Genomic DNA, 22,808 nt, shown 5'->3' with positions numbered 1-22,808 from the left:
CATTTCTCTATGCTCCCTAGACTTTGTCTCTGGTTCAGCTGTGACCTGCTGGAAGCTAACAACCTGGACAGTTCTCTTCCTGGAAGGTATTACACCCCATCCCTTCCTGATGTGATGTTTCCTCCAGCTTGAGTGCAGGAGTTGTTCTAAACCACCCTCCCGCCTGGAAGCATGTGGCTTCCCCCTGTTGCAGAAGAATCAAGGAGACTCTCTCCCATTCTATCAGCAGTTCCTGAGAACTTACCCTTTCCTTCACTGGTCCCAGGATAAAACTCACTCCTGCGGCAGGCAAAAACTTTAAGCTGAGCTGCACAGAAAAAACATGAGCACGGAGCAGGTCGACGAAGAGGTGTTCCATTACTCCACAGTCCAAACACTTTCCAGACCTTCCCACACCACAAGGATTTTACCTAGTGGTATAAGGAATCTGCTTTCGCCCACCCTCACAATCTCTGCCGTGTGGCCAGGTAGCACCCTGGCCTTTGGGACCACATTCCGCTGAACCAGAGAGATATGAGCTCCTGTATCCCTCTGCCTCAAGTACTCCATCCATTTGGAGAGCGTTAACATGCTCCATGTCTGGTTCTGCAGAGGCTAATCTCCTAAAACCAATATGATTGGTTTCAGTTGCTTGGGGAGTTTCTGGGGTGAGGACAGCAGAACTAACATGAACTATTGGTTGCCTGCTTCCTCCTAGCACAGGCCATTTATTCCTCAAGTGATCAGTGGAATTACACTGACAGCACCTTTTGAGCTCTTCTGCTTTTACAGGAGATTTGGGATGGGGGTTAGAGGAATGTTTTTGGCTAAGAGAATGTTTAGGCTCCCATCCCCCTACTGTCTTCCCAGGGGCAAAATGGGACCCTCCCTTCCCACCAGTTGTCAACCCCTCTTTCTGTGGCCTGCCCTCAATAGACACCTGAGTCTAATCGAAGTCATCAGCTAAAAAAGCCATCTCAGCCCCAGACTTTACATCTTTGTCCCACAGACACTGCTTTACTTCAGCCGTACTTAGTAAATGCTCTTGAGCAACAAGTCCAAGTATTTCTTCAAAACTTGCCACCTCTTTACCCCTCACCCATTTTCTCATCCTCTCCAGAAACAGAGATGCGGGGGCTCAGAGGGAGCAGACTCCTCTCCCCCCTTGAAAAAAATGTTATCCTATTTGTTTTGAAGGTTTAAGCCTGTGAGTTTGAGATATCAGCAACTTTTCTGTCAGTTCTTCTTGGGTCCTAAGAAGCTCACCCATCCTTAGAGGCCACAGGAGAGCTCCACATGAAGTCACTGGAGACTCAGTGCTGATTTAAATCAGGGCATTTATTTAAGTCACTACATGTGGATTTAGGGGGAACTCCTGGATCTGTTGGTAATTTGGCCTTTGATCTCAAAGGCGACCAGATTCACCCTGAGTGTTTAACTTTTGGCTCCCGGCTGTGAAAATCATGGGTTTGGGTCCTGCTGCAGAAAGTGCGATTCTGTTAGGGTGCTGAAAGAGTCTGAAGGAAACCCCCAGTTCATGGGGTGCTCTGAGACCGGGAATGAAAGTTGGGAATTTCAAAACACAGGGGCCCTGATTTTGCTCTCAGAGAGGACAGTGTCAATCTGGAGTGACCCAGTGAAGACAGAATGTGAAAGCAGAATATAGCCAGTGTGTGGCCCATTCTCGTTGTGAACTCTCTGGTTCACAGGTACCCACTGCAGAGGCTTTGGCTGCATTTCCTAACAGGGCAGTGACATTGCTGAACTGGAAAACTTGAGCGAACCAGAGGAAAAACCACACAGCACAAAAAAAAAAAAAGGAAGTTCCTGAGACAGATAGAAGGAAACAGTAAGAGAAAAGGAACTAGATATAAAACACAATACTTGTCTAAACTCTTTCCAATACATTTATAGTTCCCATTTGACCAGGTAAATCCCTTGGTGTTTCCGAGAGTACTAAAAACTCAGCACTAACCTTAATGCAGAAACAGGCAAGTCACCGCAATCCTGCTCAGCAGAGAAAGGAAATCTCCTTATGGCTACTGGAAGGCAGAGGCTTGAGAATCAGTGTGTGAATGTCACATGGCTGACACTTCACATGCTGCACAGCGACCTTTATGATCCCCCTGAACACTCCCCGCGAACTGTCAGGTTGCCCAGGACTCCCATAGAATTCCCTGGACTCTGTGAGCAGCGGGAAAAGCAGAAAATAGACCCTAGAGAACTTCAGCCTAAGAGCCCCCCTGGGAGTGAAGAAATGATCTGGAAATAACAGGGGCTCAGATTTACAGAGCAAAATGCAGTTTGCGAACGGTTCAGTGCAGCACATGGTGATAGATTTCTTTCCTGTGTGTAGTGCACTTCCACCTGCACTCACTGGGAACGCTGCCACAAGATTGGGGGCCAAAAACACATTTCACTTGATGGTAGCATTGTACCACTGCACACCACCCATGCAGCTGTAATAGCCATTCCATTCGCCTCTGAAAAATTAGTGCCACCCTGTCGCAGGCAAATTACATGATCCTGAATTAATGCAAGCTGAAATGCGTGTAAAAGGCTTTCTTCTCATAGGATTCTGACATCAATGGTAGTTGCCAGTGGCCCTTGGGAGGTGCTAACTTGTTTTATGTCTGACAGCTACCAACTGTTTTAATGGTTAATCTACTCTCTGCATCAGGGAGGCATCACATTTCACTTCTTTGTTGACCTTTCACAGATTGGTGTAGAAATGGGTTATGATATCCTGGGTCAGAGCTAGTCCAACGGGACTTCTCCACTGACTGCGTGATTACTTCCTCTCTTCCCGTACTAAAATGACCGTGCTTCGGTGAGAACATGGGTGAGAACATGGTGGTACAGGAATCAAAGAACAGCTACATGTGGTTCTCCTCTTTGGGCTACTGTCCCTAGCCCCATACTTGCGTCATAGATGCCTTGCGGCCAAATTTGAGGTCCAGAGGGTATAAGACGGATGGGTTGTCACCCCTGGGGTGCAGTCTGGGAGCCATGAGAACTGCTGCACCCCTCTAACCACCCAACTGAGCTGGCCCTGTTTCACACTGCTTTGCTGGTGATTCAGTCTCTCCAGGCCCTATGATCACCAACACTAGAGCAGATGGTGCCACACACTGAAACAGAGCTACCTGAGAGTTTAGCGAACCTCCTAAGTATAAACAGCAGACCCCAGCCGATTTCTCCGTTTTGTTTCCAATTTTTGTTGAAAGTTATATACATAACTTCAGACATTTCACTGGTGGAAAGAACCACCGATCTTTGCACCTCAGCTGCTTCAATCTCCCACCATATCCTGGACCCGCTGTCTGAACTCTCCTTCCCCATCCCAGGCTGCCTTGCTTCCAACATCATGCTGGTTGCCAGTGTCATCTCCATACACCTCAGTCACCTGTGGATTCCACAACCTCGGAGCTGCCCCACGCTCCCCACAACTCTTCTTCTGCAGGGGGTGAGATGACTCCCATCAAACCGGCTCCTTTGGCAGGGAGGAGTGACATACTGGTCAGAAATCTACACACAGGTCGCAAATGCTGAGGAACCTATGCTGCTTCTCTTATTACACCGATACACAGTACATGGTGCTTCAAGGACTGCTGCTCAGGAAAAACTCACAGGCTGAGAATTATGCACATTATATAATGAGAGCGGGCAACTCTGGGACATGTGAGGGCCTAGATCAATACAGCTGCCACATGCAGGAACCACCGGTAGCTGACTGACACAGTGGGCCAGTGTGAGACAGATGTTCAACCCAGGATGCTCTGGGACGATTTGCTAGCCAGCTCTGTTAGTTATGAATGGTGAGGGTTGTACATTCATCCTTAGTGCAAAGATTTTATGGGGTGTGTGAAGGTTCCTTCCACACTCTGAACTCTAGGGTACAGATGTGGGGACCTGCATGAAAACCTCCTAAGCTTACTTTTACCAGTTTAGATTAAAACTTCCCCAAGGTACAACATTATTTTACCCTTGGATTTCCACTGCCACCACCAAACTTTATCTGGGTTTACTGGGAAACATAGTTTGGACATGTCTTTCCCCCCCAAATCCTCCCAACCCTTGCACCCCACTTCCTGGGAAGGTTTGGTAAAAATCCTCACCAATTTGAATAGGTGACCACAGACCCAAACCCTGGGATCTTAGAACAATGAAAAAACATTCAGTTTTCTTACAAGAAGACTTTTAATAGAAGTAAAGGAATCACCTCTGTAAAATCGGAATGGTAGAAATCTTACAGGGTAATTAGATTCAAAACATAGAGAATCCCTCTAGGTAAAACATTAAGTTAAAAAAAACCACACACAGACAGGAATAGTCATTCTATTCAGCACAACTCTTTTCTCATCCATTTAAAGAAATCATTATCTAACACATACCGAGGTAGATTACTTACTAAAAGTTCTAAGATTCCATTCCTGTTCTATCTCTGGCAAAATCAGCATACAGTCAGACCCAGACCCTTTGTTTTTCTCCCTCCTGCCAGCTTTTGAAAGTATCTTGTCTCCTCATTGGTCATTTTGGTCAGGTGCCAGCGAGGTTATCTTTAGCTTCTTAACCCTTTACAGGTGAGAGGGTTTTTCCTCTGTCCAGGAGGGATTTTAAAGGCGTTTACCCTTCCCTTTATATTTATGACAGGGCAAAGTTATTATTTTTCTCACCTAAAACTTTTTAGCATGAAGCGCCTTATGGGATCCCTCAGGTTCATGAAATACACACAGAGTGCACATTTTGCAAGGCAGAGCTGTCACCTGAGAATTATGTTTAAATTCAACATACTCATGAATAGAAAATTGTTCTAATGCTGAATTAACTCACACCATTTAAAATGTACACTTTATTTCCAGTCAGAAATTCTTTAACTCCAATTTCCAGATATTGGATTGTGTTACACCTCTCAGAGTAACAGCCATGTTAGTCTGTCTCCGCAAAAAGAAAAGGAGGACTGTGGCATCTTAGAGACTAACAAACTCATTTGAGCATAAGCTTTTGTGAGCTACAGCTCCCTTCATCGCAAAAGCTTATAGCAAAAGCTTATGCTCAAATGAATTTGTTAGTCTCTGAGGTGTCACAAGTCCTCCTTTTCTTTTTGCTGTTACACTTCAGTATGCTAGCCTGAAAAGCCTATTATTCAATACTAGTTCACAGTGTATATCGTTTCCGACAGTTATCAAGTCACCCCTTAACCATCTTGATTAAACTAAACAGATTCAAATCTTTGAATCTATCACAATAAGGCATGTTTTCTAATTTGTACTAATTCTTGTGACCCCTCTCTGAAAACTCTTCCGTAGATAAACATCCAGTTTTAACTGGGGACACCACAACTAGACAGAGGATTCAAGAAGCAGCCACACCAGTGCCAAATACAAAGGTAAAATAACTTCTCTAACTCTCCTTGAGATTCCAGTTTTTACCATCCAAGGACCACATTGGCTCTTTCGGCCACAAGGCCACACTGGAAATTCATGTTTAGCTAATTATTCCTTCTTACAGATTGCTCTGAATCAGTGACCTGTCTTCTTTATTATTTACAATCCCCCAATTTTTTGTCATCTGCAAACGTCATTGAGATTCAGGCATGAGAAGGGTTAGCAGCTGAGTTGCTGACACATGTTTCTTCTTACATTTGTCTGTTAACATTTGTAACTTATGCCTCAGACAAAGCTGGGTGCCTGCAAGAAAGTGTCTCACCAAAAGAAACAAGGAAGGTGTCAGGCTTCCCTCCCCACTCTGAATTCTTAGGTACAGTTGTGGGGACCAGCATGAAAGCCCCCCTAAGCTTATTTTAGATTAAAACCCGGTACGCTGCCAATACCAAGCAATTTAACAAAGAATCAGGGAAGATCCCACTTGGAGACGTCTTTCCCCAAAATATCCCCCCAAGCCCTTACACCCCCTTTCCTGGGAGGCTTGAGAATAAACAAGATGAGCACAAACCAGCCTTGATTTTTAAGACCCAAAAAAACCCATCAGATTCTTAAAAAACAGAACTTTATTAGAAGAACAAAAACAGATAAGAGAACAGCTCTGTAAGATCAGAATGGAAAATAATCTCACAGATAGTCAGATTCAAAACATAGAGAATCCCTCTAGGCAAAACCTTAAGTTACAAAAAGACACAAAAACAGGAATATAATTCCTCCAGCACAGCGAATTTCACAAGCCAAAACAAAGAAAACCTAATGCATTTTCTAGCTAGATTACTTACTAACTTTACAGGAGTTCGAGGGCTTGCATCCTTGATCTGTGCCCGGCAAAGGTATCACACAGACGGACAAGCCTTTTCCTCCCCTCCAGATTTGAAAGTATCTTGTCCCCACATTGGTCATTTTGGATCAGGTGCCAGCCAGGCTACCTTAGCTTCTTAACCCTATACAGGTGAAAGGATTTTGCCTCTGGCCAGGAGGGATTTTATAGCACTGTATGCAGAAAGGTGCTTATTCTTCCCTTTATATTTATGACAGGAGGTAACAGAGGTGCAGACCTGTTGCCCTAAACACCAATAGCCTTGTGGCCTTCCTGCCCATTCTGTTGAGCACAAAGTCTCACTTAGCCCATGGCCTCAACTACCTCTTGTTGCAATGAGTTCCTCAGTTTAAGTAGGCATTGAGTCAAGAGAGCACACTTTTTTTATTGGTTTTGAATTTGCCATGTTTCACTTTAATTGAATGTCCTCTTGATCTTGTGTTAGGAGACATGGAGAACACATTCTCAATCTACTCTCTACCAGGCAGTATTTTATAGATTTTCATAGGACCTAAATCATCTTGTGCCATCTGCATATGTTGCCACATCACTGCTCAACGCCCCCTTTCTAGATTGGTAATAAGTATTAAATATTTGCTCTACAGTTTGTTATAAATTGTGTAAACCTCCCACCCCTCTCCCACCACCCACTTGCTGTCCTTCACAGGCACCTTGATCATTTCTGACCCTGATTGACACATGAACCACCTCATGGCAGTTTTCAACCTCACACACTTTGACGCTTCAGCATTCTTTCTAATGGGCATCCCTGACTTGGAAGCTGCTCACGTCTGGATTTCCGTCCCTTTCTCTATTTTCTACTTTATGGGCCTGCTGGGAAATTTCACGCTTCTCTATGTTATAGCCAAGGAGCAGACTCTGCACAAGCCGATGTACCTGCCGCTCTCCATGCTGGCACTCACAGAAATCGGCACATCTACTTCCGTCATGCCAAATGCAATGTGCATATTTTGGTTCAATTTGAAAGGTATTACTGTGGGTGGCTGCCTCACGCAGATGTTCTTCATTCACGTGGCTTCTGTGACACATTCAGCCACCCTCATGACAATGGCATTTGATCGCTGTATCGCCATATGTAACCCTCTGAGATATGCCACTGCCATCACCAACGCATGAATAGCTAAGCTAGGCATAGTGGGTTTGATAAGAGCTGTTCTCTTCCTTCTTCCCATGCCCCTGCTCCTGAGCAGGCAGCCATTCTGTGCCAACCACATTATCCCACATACGTGCTGTGACCACATGGCCGTGGTGAAGATGTCGTGTGGCGACATTACAGTCAACAGGATGTACGGTTTGGTAATAGCAATTGTAATCATCATGTTAGACCTGACACGTATTGCCCTTTCCTATGGTCTGTTCATCAGGGCTGTCCTCAAAGTATCCTCCAAGAAAGCCCACCAGAAATCTTTCAGCACTTGCACAGACCATATCGGTGTGATGAAGATGTCTTACCCTTCCTTCCTCTTCTCCACTGTGACATACCAGTTTGGTCAGGGAATTGCTCTCCATGTTCACATCATCTTGACCAGCCTATATTACCTCCTTCTCTCCATGTTCAATCCTATCATTTATGGGGCCAAAACCTTCGAGCTTCGTGAGAAATTGCATAAGTACACTTGCAAAATATGATTACCCGGTGCCACTGATTTTAAGCCTTCGTGACAAGAGGGTGAAAGTATATCTTGTTAATCAAGGGTGCTCTGTTCTCCTTTGGCTGAGCTCAGCACTGTGGAAGTTCAAGTCTGAGAAGCTCCTCACACCTAACCTCTTATCACTGTATCACCAAGTACTGATCTCTCTGCTGCTAAGTTTCCACTTTCTCACCATCAGCTGATCTCTCTCAGTGTCATCTATCAGCCCTCAGCCCCAGAAACCCTGTCACTTGTTCTTTCCATGACTTGCAAACCAACAGAAGATACGGTAGTTTTCTGAAGCAAGGTGGCTTTCCATTATACCCTGTTTGAACCGGTATCTTGTTCAGTTTGACAAACTGAAGCCATGCTTTCTGATAGCCAAAGGCAATAAAGTAAGGACAGTGCTGAAATATACCTGATTTTTCTACGTCCAGTTCTTCTTGAACCTTGGAGGATAAACTCAATGTTACGGTTGGAAAATGTTAATACAGGAAAGGTGCTGCAGGAATTGAGGGCATTCTAGTAGAGCTTCTTGGTGAGAGTTTTGAAACGATGTGTTTCTGAGAACTGGACCACATTACTCTGAATTTGAGGGCAGTTTGTGAAACAGATGAAACAGACATTGTCACTATATGTCCAGGTGATTGAATTGCTTGCCTTCCTGAGTCTTTCACAACCTAGATTGGCTGATGTCTCATTTTTGCATCTATACAATGATACAAAATCTGTTATGAAGAGTCTGCACCAATGAAAGAATGATTGCACTGGTTACTGCTGATATGTATGACCAGAAGCAGAAGCATCCTACTTCCAGTGAAGACACCGAGGAGGAAATGTTGCCTTTTAGGGACTAACAGTAACAATATAATGCAACTCAGAATATGCACATTGGCCAGCATCATTGAATGTATTTAGAAATAAATCATATAATAATGTTATTGTTGTTTTTACGCAACATAAGTTTTGGGCTCCCTTGGGCAAGGCAATTTTTAACAACATAATTTGCTATTTTTTCTTTAAAACACCAGCCACCCATCAATCAGGATTCAATACAAATCCTGGGGGTTTGATTTTCAATTTGATTGTCATCTCATAGATTTGTAGATTATGTGGAAAAACTCCTTCTGGGGCTTTTAGCTTCTTTTCTTTTCTAAATCAGATCTATGGAAGGTATCTAACAAAACGTTTCATTTGTTACTTGATGTATAGACCATTGCATTTATTTTAAAAAAAACCCCTGTGTTTCAAGAAAGAGATTGCGCTACTTTTAGGTTAGTTTTTAAGTTATTTGGGGCTATTAAAGCAGTAAAATGCGGCAAACCTGATGCAGTAGCTCAAGCTGAGCTGGAGGCAGAGCAGCAGCAGCCATAAAAAGAAAGGTTCAGAGAAGGATCCCTGAAGGCAGAACTGGGCTGAGGCCACAGATGCAGCACTCAGCCATGTTGTATCCTTGGGAGCAGCAGTTGAGGAAGAAATCACTTGAGACACAGAGAGCTGTGAGCCATGAAAGCAGCCATTTATTTTCCACACCCTGAACTAACCAAACCAGCCCAAACTGGCTGGGCTACCCCCTAATAATCTAACTCAGTTGCCATAGCAACAACAAGCTGCTATTACCATGACAACCAAATACACAACATATTCCTCCCCCCTTTATAAGAACATTTCCTAAATAAAACAAACACTAAACTAGAGAAGAAAGGTAGACTGCCTCCATTCCCAGCTAAACCCCAGGGATTATTTTGCCCCATAACCCTGGGTTCACCCTAGCTAAAGATCCAGCCATTGGAGTTTTGTCTCCTTGCTGATTTCAAAGCTTGTTTCATTGTCTGCACAAATCTTTCAGCTAATCCATTGGTCGATGGATGATATGGTGCTGTAGTGATGTGATGTATCCCATTTGCCTTCATAAACTTTTGAAACTCCTGAGAGATGAACTGTGGTCTGTTGTCACTCGCAAGTTGTTCTGGCAGAACAAAACGACTAAAGAGTCCCCGTAGTTTTTGGATAGTACTCTCTGCAGTAGTGGACTGCATTCTGGAGACTTCTGGCCATTTAGAATGGGCATCTACCACCACTAAGGACATGCTTCCTTCAAGGGGGCCAGCAAAGTCAACATGAATACATTGACATGGGTTTTCAGGCCAGTCCCTGGGTGTAGGGGTACCCACTGGGGTGCATTCCTGACACCCTGACATGACATACAAGCTCTTGCTTTCTCTTCAATAGCACTGTCCAATCCAGGCCACCAGAAATAGCTTCGTGCAATTTCCTTCATGCACACTATTCCACAGTGACCAGAATGTAGCTGTTCTAACATCTGTGGTCTCAGTGGTGGTGGGATAACGACACGTCTCCCCCACAATAAACAGCCAGATTGGAGCGATAACTCCGTCCTCCAGGACATGTAGGTACCAAGGTCCGATGAGACCGGAGAGGTTTCGTTGAGATTTTCCATGCATCACGAGGTCCATAACTTGGGACAACACTGGGTCAATGCGAGTTGCCTTCTTTATCTGAGTAGCAGTGATGGGTGTATTCTCTACGTGTTCAAAGTAGAAGGCTTCCTTTTGGGCAGTATCTTGATGTTTGACTGGCAAAGGTAACCTTGACAGACCATCCACATTGCCGAGCAGAGTGGATTTCTGATATTTGGTTTCATATGTGTGCGCTGAAAGTAACAATGCCCAATGTTGCATACAACTAGCAGCTAATGGGGGAATGCCTGGATAGGGTCCAAAAAATGACGTCAGAGGGCGATGGTCAGCAAGAAGAGTAAAGTTCCGCAAAAACAGGTACTGATGAAACTTCTGAATTCCAAAAATGATTCCCAATGCCTCACGTGCAATTTGGGCATAGTTAGTTTCTCCTTTGCTTAGAGTGCGTGAAGCAAAGGCAACAGGTCTCTCTTCTCCCGAAGGCATAATGTTTGACACGATTGCACCCACTCCATAAGGGGAGGCATCGCAGGCCAATTGTAGGGATAAGGATAGATCAAAGTGCGTTAGAACTTCAGGATTTAGCAATGCATTTTTAGCTTTGTTAAATGCAACATCTCAGGCTTCAGTCCACTTCCAGGTCTCGTTCTGCCCAAGGAATTTGCGAAGTGGTTTTAGCAGTGTGGCTAACTGTGAGATGAACTTTCCAAAATAGTTCAATCGTCCTAGAAACCAGCACAGCTGGCTAACATTTTGAGGTGGGGGAACCTCCACAATAGCCTTAACTTTTGCAGGGGCCTTATGAAGACCCTCAGCATCAATGATGTGTCCCAAATATTCAGCAGAGGGCTGGAAGAATTCACACTTGTCTTTGTGGACTTGTAGGCCATACTCTTCCAGTCTTTGTAGGGTAGCCTCTAAATTCTTTAAGTGATCCTTTTCATTCCTTCCAGTGACCAGGATGTCATCCAGATAGCACTGAACTCCTGGCAAGCCACACAAGATCTGGTCCATAGCCCTGTGGAACAGGGTGGGAACAGACATTAAGGGTAGGCGACAGTATCGATAAAGCCCCTTATGAGTCACAAGAGTCAACAGCTCTTGGGACCTTCCATCGATATGCATCTGTAAACACACTTGACTCAGATCAGTCTTACTGAAGTTTTGTCACCCAGCCAGGCCCACAAAGAGGTCATCGATGCGGGGAAACGGGTATTGCTCTGCACACAACACTGTGTTGACAATGACCTTATAATCACCACAGATCCAGAGGGAGCCATCTTTCTTCATGATTGGAATGATAGGAGTGGCCCATGGAGTATGGGTAACTGGTATTAGGACTCCATTGGTGACCAGGCACTCCAAATCCGCTTCAACTTTCGGCCTGATGGCATATGGCACAGTTCAGGCTCTCAGATATTTTGGTTGACTGTCAGGTTTCATGTTCAGTGTGACAGTGATTCCCTTCATACTTCCCAGATCCTCTCCAAAAACAGCAGCATGTTTCCTTAGTATAGAGGTCAGACCGGTTTCTTCTTTAGTCCTTTGGTGCACTTCTGCCCTGTTCAGCTGTATCTTCCCAAGCCAGGACCTACCCATTCAGGCTGGGTAACTACCTCTCACCAGAAACAGTGGCAATTTAGCAGCCTGTCCTTTGAGTTCCACCTTAACATCAATACTGCCCAACATGGGCACAGCTTCTCCCGTATACGTCTTCAGAACAGCTTTTGTTGCCTTAAACGGAAGATGCTGTAGCTTTTCTTTATACACAGCCTCAGAGACCAGTGAGAGGACTGCCCTGGTGTCCAGTTCCTTGCGTATAGGTTTGCCATCCAACAACGGGGTTACCCAGTATTCATGTGAAACCACTGCCAAAGACAAAACGTGGAGTGGCTCTGTCATAAATATAAAGGGAAGGGTAAACCCCTTTGAAATCCCTCCTGGCCAGGGGAAAGCTCCTCTCACCTGTAAACGTTTAAGAAGATAAAGGTAACCTTGCTGGCACCTGACCAAAATGACCAATGAGGAGACAACATACTTTCAAAAGCTGGGAGGAGGGAGAGAAACAAAGGGTCTGTGTCTGTCTGTATGCTGGTCTTTACCGGGGATAGACCAGGAATGGAGTCTTAGAACTTTTAGTAAGTAGTCTAGCTAGGTATGTGTTAGATTATGATTTCTTTAAATGGCTGAGAAAAGAATTGTGCAGAATAGAATAACTATTTTTGTCTGTGTATCCTTTTTGTAACTTAAGGTTTTGCCTAGAGGGGTTCTCTATGTTTTTGAATCTAATTACCCTGTAAGATATCTACCATCCTGATTTTAGAGGGGGGATTTCTTTATTTCTATTTACTTCTATTTTTATTAAAAGTCTTCTTGTAAGAAAACTGAATGCTTTTTCATTGTTCTCAGATCCAAGGGTTTGGGTCTGTGGTCACCTATGCAAATTGGTGAGGCTTTTTATCCAACATTTCCCAGGAAAGGGGGGGGGTGCAAGTGTTGGGAGGATTGTTCATTGTTCTCAAGATCCAAGGGTCTGGGTCTGTAGTCACCTAGGCAAATTGGTGAGGCTTTTTACCAAACCTTGTCCAGGAAGTGGGGTGCAAGGTTTTGGGAAGTATTTTGGGGGGGAAGGACGCGTCCAAACAGCTCTTCCCCAGTAACCAGTATTTGTTTGGTTGTGGTAGCAGCCAATCCAAGGACAAAGGGTGGAATATTTTGTACCTTGGGGAAGTTTTGACCTAAGCTGGTAAAGATAAGCTTAGGAGGTTTTTCATGCAGGTCCCCACATCTGTACCCTAGAGTTCAGAGTGGGGGAGGAACCTTGACATGGTGGCATAGTGGTGGAATTAACCTGAAATCATTTTGAGATCCAGTTGAGATTTTTTGAACTAGAAATACAGATTTTAAAAAGGATTTTTTTTTTCCTGTGGAAAGGAAGTCCAGAAAGCAGCTTTGAAACTGAAAGCAGCTTGTTTTTCTCTGCTTTGTGGCCAAGCAGAGACAAAAGGGGATTATCTTGTGAATTGCAGGTTTTCTTTGCCTGGAGGCAGAGTACTTAACTCCTGCAGGGAAATTCACAGTCTTCCAACCCAGAGGTTTTTTTTTTTTTCTTTTCTTCCTAAAAGTAAATAGGGGGTGTGTGTTCTACCCATTTGCTTTTTCTTTGGGCTGGGTAAGCAGGTTTCCAAGTAGTTGGAGGTTTTTTGCTTTAATTTGGGCCCAGAGCAGAGACAAGGGAATTGTCTTTTTCTGTAGGCTGACAGTCACTATCAGAGAATAGGTATTCTATTCCAGCACAGCAAAATTTTACAGCCAAGTTTTGTTTGTTTATTTCTAAACCTCGGGTGTAAAGTTAGTTAAAAACAGAGAGGTTAGAATGACCAAATCCTCAGCTCGACTACAGCTGGAATTAGCCAAATTTCAGGCTGAGGAAAAACAAAGGGAACATGAAAGACAGATAGAACTCATGCGGCTGGAGAAGGAGGTACAGGAGGCTGCCCACAAGAGGGAAATGGAGGCAAGGAAGCATGTGGAGGAGGAGAAGGAAAAAGAGAGGAAGCATGTGTAGGAGGTGGAGAGGATAAAGGCCCAGCAGAATATACCAACACACCCTAGCAATCCTTCTCCAGGTACCACTTCCCATCCCAGAAAGTTCCCCACCTACAAGGCAGGTGATGATACTGAGGCCTTCTTAGAAAACTTCGAAAGGGCCTGCCTTGGGTACAACATCTCTACTGACCAATACATGGTAGAGCTGAGGCCGCAGCTCAGTGGACCCTTAGCTGAGGTGGCAGCTGAAATGCCTAAAGAACACATGAACAAGTATGAACTGTTTAAATCCAAGGCGAGAGTCAGAATGGGGATAACACCCGAGCAGTCTCGTCGGAGGTTCAGAGCCCTAAGGTGGAAACCAGACATGTCATTTACCCGACATGCCTACCACATTGTGAAACATTGGGATGCCTGGATATCAGGAGGAAGTGTTGAATCTCCAGTAAATTTGCCCTTCCTAATGCAAATGGAACAATTCTTAGAGGGTGTTCCTGAGGAAATAGAAAGATACATCCTAGACGGGAAGCCCAAAACTGAAATCGAGGCAGGAGAGATTGGAGCCAGATGGGTGGAGGTGGCAGAGAACAAGAAAACTGGTCGCAGTTGGAGCGGAGACCAGAAGGGACCACCCCAGAACACACCCTATTTCCGGGGGCCGCCCAAAGCCCCACCTACCTCCCAAAGAACCCTCCAGACCCCTTATCGTCCCACCACCCCGTTCTCCAGCAACCCTCCTCGCCCCAGTGACCCGTCAGCTGGACGATGTTTTAAATGTAACGAGCTGGGGCATGTAAAGGCCAACTGCCCCAAGAACCCCAACAGATTACAGTTCATTGCACCGGAATCACCCCAGAGGTCCACAGGCCCAGATACCTCCCAGATACCCTTGGAGCGGAGGGAAACTGTGAGTGTGGGCGGGAAGAAGGTCACCGCGTGGAGGGACACCGGAGCACAAGTGTCAGCTATCCATGCTTCCTTAGTGGACCCCAATTTAATCAACCCAGAGATCCAAGTGACGATTCAACCCTTCAAGTCCAACTCTTTCGATTTGCCTACAGCCAAGTTGCCTGTCCAGTATAAGGGCTGGTCAGGAATGTGGACTTTTGCAGTCTATGATGATTATCCCATCCCCATGCTGTTGGGGGAAGACTTGGCCAATCATGTGAAGCAGGCCAAGAGGGTGGGAACGGTCACCCGCAGCCAGGCTAAACAAGCCGTGTGGCCTAGCTCTGTTCCGGAAACTTCTATCAGGACCTGGTCAGAGGTGATGGACCCGGACCCCAGGCCAATGTCTGCAACAGCAGTGGTGGATCCAGTCCCAGAGACCCAGACGGAACCAGTCCCAGAACCGGAACCAGCCGAACAACCAACACCAGACCCCGTGTCAGCACTGAATCCAGTACTTGCAACCTCAACACCAGAGGGCCCCACCGAACCTGAACTGGCAGCAGCCGATAACCCTACACAGGAGGCTCAGCCGGAGCCTGAATCCCAACATAGTGCACCAGCGGAGAGCGGTTCACAGTCAACAGAAACAGCTCCATCCCCTATATCGCTTCCAGAGGGACCAAGCCTATGTCCCCAATCCAATGAGGAACTGATGTCTCCAGCATCAAGGGAACAGTTCCAGACCGAACAGGAAGCAGATGAAAGCCTCCAGAGAGCTTGGACGGCAGCACGGAGCAACCCACTGCCTCTCAGGTCTTCTAATCGATCCAGGTTTGTTGTAGAAAGAGGACTTTTATACAAGGAAACTCTTTCCGGTGGACACCAGGAAGACTGGCATCCTCAGAGACAGTTGGTAGTTCCAACTAAATACCGGGCCAAGCTCTTGAGCTTAGCCCATGATCACCCTAGTGGCCATGCTGGGGTGAACAGGACCAAAGACCGTTTGGGGGGCGTCATTCCACTGGGAGGGAATGGGCAAGGATGTTTCTACCTATGTCCAGTCTTGTGAGGTGTGCCAAAGAGTGGGAAAACCCCAAGACCAGGTCAAAGCCCCTCTCCAGCCACTCCCCATCATTGAAGTTCCATTTCAGCGAGTAGCTGTGGATATTCTGGGTCCTTTTCCGAAAAAGACACCCAGAGGAAAGCAGTACATACTGACTTTCATGGATTTTGCCACCCGATGGCCGGAAGCAGTAGCTCTAAGCAACACCAGGGCTAAAAGTGTGTGCCAGGCACTAGCAGACATTTCTGCCAGGGTAGGTTGGCCCTCCGACATCCTCACAGATGCAGGGACTAATTTCCTGGCAGGAACTATGAAAAACCTTTGGGAAGCTCATGGGGTAAATCACTTGGTTGCCACTCCTTACCACCATCAAACAAATGGCATGGTGGAGAAGTTTAATGGAACTTTGGGGGCCATGATACGTAAATTCGTAAATGAGCACTCCAATGATTGGGACCTAGTGTTGCAGCAGTTGCTGTTTGCCTACAGAGCTGGACCACATCCCAGTTTAGGGTTTTCCCCATTTGAACTTGTATATGGCCGTGAGGTTAAGGGGCCATTGCAGTTGGTAAAGCAGCAATGGGAGGGATTTACACCTTCTCCAGGAACTAACATTCTGGACTTCGTAACCAACCTACAAAACACCCTCCGAACCTCTTTAGCCCTTGCTAGAGAAAACTTACAGGATGCTCAAAAAGAGCAAAAAGCCTGGTATGATAAACATGCCAGAGAGCGTTCCTTCAAAGTAGGAGACCAGGTCATGGTCTTAAAGGCGCTCCAGGCCCATAAAATGGAAGCATCGTGGGAAGGGCCATTCATGGTCCAGGAGCGCCTGGGAGCTGTTAATTATCTCATAGCATTCCCCACCTCCAACCGGAAGCCTAAGGTGTACCATATTAATTCTCTAAAGCCCTTTTATTCCAGAGAATTAAAGGTTTGTCAGTTTACAGCCCAGGGAGGAGACGACGCTGAGTGGCCCAAAGGTGTCTACTATGAAGGGAAATGTGGTGGTGGTGTGGAAGAGGTGAACCTCTCCATGACCCTTGGGCGTATGCAGCGACAGCAGATCCAGGAGCTGTGCACTAGCTACGCGCCAACGTTCTCAGCCACCCCAGGACTGACTGAACGGGCATACCACTCCATTGACACAGGTAATGCTCACCCAATTAGGGTTCAACCTTACCGGGTGTCTCCTCAAGCTAAAACTGCTGTAGAACGGGAGATCCAGGATATGTTACAGATGGGTGTAATCCGCCCCTCTGAAAGTGCATGGGCATCTCCAGTGGTTCTAGTTCCCAAACCAGATGGGGAAATACGTTTTTGCTTGGACTACCGTAAGCTAAATGCTGTAACTCGCCCAGACAACTATCCAATGCCATGCACAGATGAACTATTAGAGAAACTGGGACGGGCCCAGTTCATCTCTACCTTGGACTTAACCAAGGGGTACTGGCAGGTACCGCTAGATGAATCTGCCAAGGAAAGGTCAGCCTTCATCACACATCTCGGGCTGTATTAATTTAATGTACTCCCTTTCGGGCTGCAAAATGCACCCGCCACTTTCCAAAGACTTGTAGATGGTCTCCTAGCGGGATTAGGAGAATATGCAGTCGCTTACCTTGACGATGTGGCCATATTTTCAGATTCCTGGGCAGACCACCTGGAACATCTACAAAAAGTCCTTGAGCGCATAAGGGAGGCAGGACTAACTGTTAATGCTAAGAAGTGTCAAATAGGCCTAAACAGAGTGACTTACCTTGGACACCAGGTGGATCAAGGAACTATCAGCCCCCTACAGGCCAAAGTGGATGCTACCAAAAGTGGCCTGTCCCAAAGTCAAAGAAACAGGTTCAATCCTTCTTCGGTTTGGCCGGTTATTACAGACGATTTGTACCGCACTAGAGCCAAATCGCTGCCCCACTGACAGACCTAACCAAAAAGAAACAGCCAAATGCTGTTCAGTGGACCGAAAAGTGTCAGAAGGCCTTTAACAAGCTTAAAGCGACACTCATGTCTGACCCTGTACTAAGGGCCCCAGACTTTGACAAACCGTTCTTAGTAACCACAGATGCGTCCGAGCATGGTGTGGGAGCAGTTTTAATGCAGAAAGGACCTGATCAAGAATTCCACCCTGTAGTGTTTCTCAGCAAAAAACTGTCTGAGAGGGAAAGCAACTGGTCAGTCACTGAAAAAGAATGTTATGCCATTGTCTATGCTCTGGAAAAGCTACGCCCATATGTTTGGGGACGGCGTTTCCACCTGAAAACCGACCATGCTGCACTGAAGTGGCTTCACACCGTCAAGGAAACTAACAAACAACTTCTTCGGTGGAGTTTAGCTCTCCAAGATTTTGATTTCGACATCCAACACATCTCAGGAGCTTCTAACAAAGTGGCTGATGCACTCTCCCGTGAAAGTTTCCCAGAATCAACTGGTTAAAACCGTCCTTGAGATGTGGAAAATATTGTTAGTCTTTATGTACTTGGTAGTATATTTAGAGATGCATGTGTCTTATTAACTCTGTTTTTCCTAGAGCTCCAGGAAGAAATCCCAGCCAGTGTTTCACCCTAGCTGAGATTTGGGGGGCGTGTCATAAATATAAAGGGAAGGGTAAACCCCTTTGAAATCCCTCCTGGCCAGGGGAAAGCTCCTCTCACCTGTAAAGGGTTAAGAAGCTAAAGGTAACCTCACTGGTACCTGACCAAAATGACCAATGAGGAGACAAGATACTTTCAAATGCTGGGAGGAGGGAGAGAAACAAAGGGTCTCAGTCTGTCTGTATGCTGGTCTTTACCAGGGATAGACCAGGAATGGAGTCTTAGAACTTTTAGTAAGTAATCTAGCTAGGTATGTGTTAGATTATGATTTCTTTAAATGTCTGAGAAAAGAATTGTGCTGAATAGAATAACTATTTCTGTCTGTGTATCCTTTTTGTAACTTAAGGTTTTGCCTAGAGGGGTTCTCTATGTTTTTGAATCTAATTACCCTGTAAGATATCTACCATCCTGATTTTAGAGGGGGGATTTCTTTATTTCTACTTACTTCTATTTTTATTAAAAGTCTTCTTGTAAGAAAACTGAATGCTTTTTCATTGTTCTCAGATCCAAGGGTCTGGGTCTGTAGTCACCTAGGCAAATTGGTGAGGCTTTTTATCCAACATTTCCCAGGAAAGGGGCGGTGCAAGTGTTGGGAGGATTGTTCATTGTTCTCAAGATCCAAGGGTCTGGGTCTGTAGTCACCTAGGCAAATTGGTGAGGCTTTTTACCAAACCTTGTCCAGGAAGTGGGGTGCAAGGTTTTGGGAAGTATTTTGGGGGGGAAGGACGCGTCCAAACAGCTCTTCCCCAGTAACCAGTATTTGTTTGGTTGTGGTAGCAGCCAATCCAAGGACAAAGGGTGGAATATTTTGTACCTTGGGGAAGTTTTGACCTAAGCTGGTAAAGATAAGCTTAGGAGGTTTTTCATGCAGGTCCCCACATCTGTACCCTAGAGTTCAGAGTGGGGGAGGAACCTTGACATGGTGGCATAGTGGTGGAATTAACCTGAAATCATTTTGAGATCCAGTTGAGATTTTTTGAACTAGAAATACAGATTTTAAAAAGGATTTTTTTTTTCCTGTGGAAAGGAAGTCCAGAAAGCAGCTTTGAAACTGAAAGCAGCTTGTTTTTCTCTGCTTTGTGGCCAAGCAGAGACAAAAGGGGATTATCTTGTGAATTGCAGGTTTTCTTTGCCTGGAGGCAGAGTACTTAACTCCTGCAGGGAAATTCACAGTCTTCCAACCCAGAGGTTTTTTTTTTTTCTTTTCTTCCTAAAAGTAAATAGGGGGTGTGTGTTCTACCCATTTGCTTTTTCTTTGGGCTGGGTAAGCAGGTTTCCAAGTAGTTGGAGGTTTTTTGCTTTAATTTGGGCCCATTGCAGAGACAAGGGAATTGTCTTTTTCTGTAGGCTGACAGTCACTATCAGAGAATAGGTATTCTATTCCAGCACAGCAAAATTTTACAGCCAAGTTTTGTTTGTTTATTTCTAAACCTCGGGTGTAAAGTTAGTTAAAAACAGAGAGGTTAGAATGACCAAATCCTCAGCTCGACTACAGCTGGAATTAGCCAAATTTCAGGCTGAGGAAAAACAAAGGGAACATGAAAGACAGATAGAACTCATGCGGCTGGAGAAGGAGGTACAGGAGGCTGCCCACAAGAGGGAAATGGAGGCAAGGAAGCATGTGGAGGAGGAGAAGGAAAAAGAGAGGAAGCATGTGTAGGAGGTGGAGAGGATAAAGGCCCAGCAGAATATACCAACAAACCCTAGCAATCCTTCTCCAGGTACCACTTCCCATCCCAGAAAGTTCCCCACCTACAAGGCAGGTGATGATACTGAGGCCTTCTTAGAAAACTTCGAAAGGGCCTGCCTTGGGTACAACATCTCTACTGACCAATACATGGTAGAGCTGAGGCCGCAGCTCAGTGGACCCTTAGCTGAGGTGGCAGCTGAAATGCCTAAAGAACACATGAACAAGTATGAACTGTTTAAATCCAAGGCGAGAGTCAGAATGGGGATAACACCCGAGCAGTCTCGTCGGAGGTTCAGAGCCCTAAGGTGGAAACCAGACATGTCATTTACCCGACATGCCTACCACATTGTGAAACATTGGGATGCCTGGATATCAGGAGGAAGTGTTGAATCTCCAGTAAATTTGCCCTTCCTAATGCAAATGGAACAATTCTTAGAGGGTGTTCCTGAGGAAATAGAAAGATACATCCTAGACGGGAAGCCCAAAACTGAAATCGAGGCAGGAGAGATTGGAGCCAGATGGGTGGAGGTGGCAGAGAACAAGAAAACTGGTCGCAGTTGGAGCGGAGACCAGAAGGGACCACCCCAGAACACACCCTATTTCCGGGGGCCGCCCAAAGCCCCACCTACCTCCCAAAGAACCCTCCAGACCCCTTATCGTCCCACCACCCCGTTCTCCAGCAACCCTCCTCGCCCCAGTGACCCGTCAGCTGGACGATGTTTTAAATGTAACGAGCTGGGGCATGTAAAGGCCAACTGCCCCAAGAACCCCAACAGATTACAGTTCATTGCACCGGAATCACCCCAGAGGTCCACAGGCCCAGATACCTCCCAGATACCCTTGGAGCGGAGGGAAACTGTGAGTGTGGGCGGGAAGAAGGTCACCGCGTGGAGGGACACCGGAGCACAAGTGTCAGCTATCCATGCTTCCTTAGTGGACCCCAATTTAATCAACCCAGAGATCCAAGTGACGATTCAACCCTTCAAGTCCAACTCTTTCGATTTGCCTACAGCCAAGTTGCCTGTCCAGTATAAGGGCTGGTCAGGAATGTGGACTTTTGCAGTCTATGATGATTATCCCATCCCCATGCTGTTGGGGGAAAACTTGGCCAATCATGTGAAGCAGGCCAAGAGGGTGGGAACGGTCACCCGCAGCCAGGCTAAACAAGCCGTGTGGCCTAGCTCTGTTCCGGAAACTTCTATCAGGACCTGGTCAGAGGTGATGGACCCGGACCCCAGGCCAATGTCTGCAACAGCAGTGGTGGATCCAGTCCCAGAGACCCAGACGGAACCAGTCCCAGAACCGGAACCAGCCGAACAACCAACACCAGACCCCGTGTCAGCACTGAATCCAGTACTTGCAACCTCAACACCAGAGGGCCCCACCGAACCTGAACTGGCAGCAGCCGATAACCCTACACAGGAGGCTCAGCCGGAGCCTGAATCCCAACATAGTGCACCAGCGGAGAGCGGTTCACAGTCAACAGAAACAGCTCCATCCCCTATATCGCTTCCAGAGGGACCAAGCCTATGTCCCCAATCCAATGAGGAACTGATGTCTCCAGCATCAAGGGAACAGTTCCAGACCGAACAGGAAGCAGATGAAAGCCTCCAGAGAGCTTGGACGGCAGCACGGAGCAACCCACTGCCTCTCAGGTCTTCTAATCGATCCAGGTTTGTTGTAGAAAGAGGACTTTTATACAAGGAAACTCTTTCCGGTGGACACCAGGAAGACTGGCATCCTCAGAGACAGTTGGTAGTTCCAACTAAATACCGGGCCAAGCTCTTGAGCTTAGCCCATGATCACCCTAGTGGCCATGCTGGGGTGAACAGGACCAAAGACCGTTTGGGGGGCGTCATTCCACTGGGAGGGAATGGGCAAGGATGTTTCTACCTATGTCCAGTCTTGTGAGGTGTGCCAAAGAGTGGGAAAACCCCAAGACCAGGTCAAAGCCCCTCTCCAGCCACTCCCCATCATTGAAGTTCCATTTCAGCGAGTAGCTGTGGATATTCTGGGTCCTTTTCCGAAAAAGACACCCAGAGGAAAGCAGTACATACTGACTTTCATGGATTTTGCCACCCGATGGCCGGAAGCAGTAGCTCTAAGCAACACCAGGGCTAAAAGTGTGTGCCAGGCACTAGCAGACATTTCTGCCAGGGTAGGTTGGCCCTCCGACATCCTCACAGATGCAGGGACTAATTTCCTGGCAGGAACTATGAAAAACCTTTGGGAAGCTCATGGGGTAAATCACTTGGTTGCCACTCCTTACCACCATCAAACAAATGGCATGGTGGAGAAGTTTAATGGAACTTTGGGGGCCATGATACGTAAATTCGTAAATGAGCACTCCAATGATTGGGACCTAGTGTTGCAGCAGTTGCTGTTTGCCTACAGAGCTGGACCACATCCCAGTTTAGGGTTTTCCCCATTTGAACTTGTATATGGCCGTGAGGTTAAGGGGCCATTGCAGTTGGTAAAGCAGCAATGGGAGGGATTTACACCTTCTCCAGGAACTAACATTCTGGACTTCGTAACCAACCTACAAAACACCCTCCGAACCTCTTTAGCCCTTGCTAGAGAAAACTTACAGGATGCTCAAAAAGAGCAAAAAGCCTGGTATGATAAACATGCCAGAGAGCGTTCCTTCAAAGTAGGAGACCAGGTCATGGTCTTAAAGGCGCT

Source organism: Lepidochelys olivacea (genome assembly GCF_965140295.1).
Source record: "Lepidochelys olivacea isolate rLepOli2 genome assembly, chromosome: 1".
Lineage (NCBI taxonomy): Eukaryota > Metazoa > Chordata > Testudines > Cheloniidae > Lepidochelys > Lepidochelys olivacea.
This window is presented reverse-complemented; position numbering follows the sequence as displayed.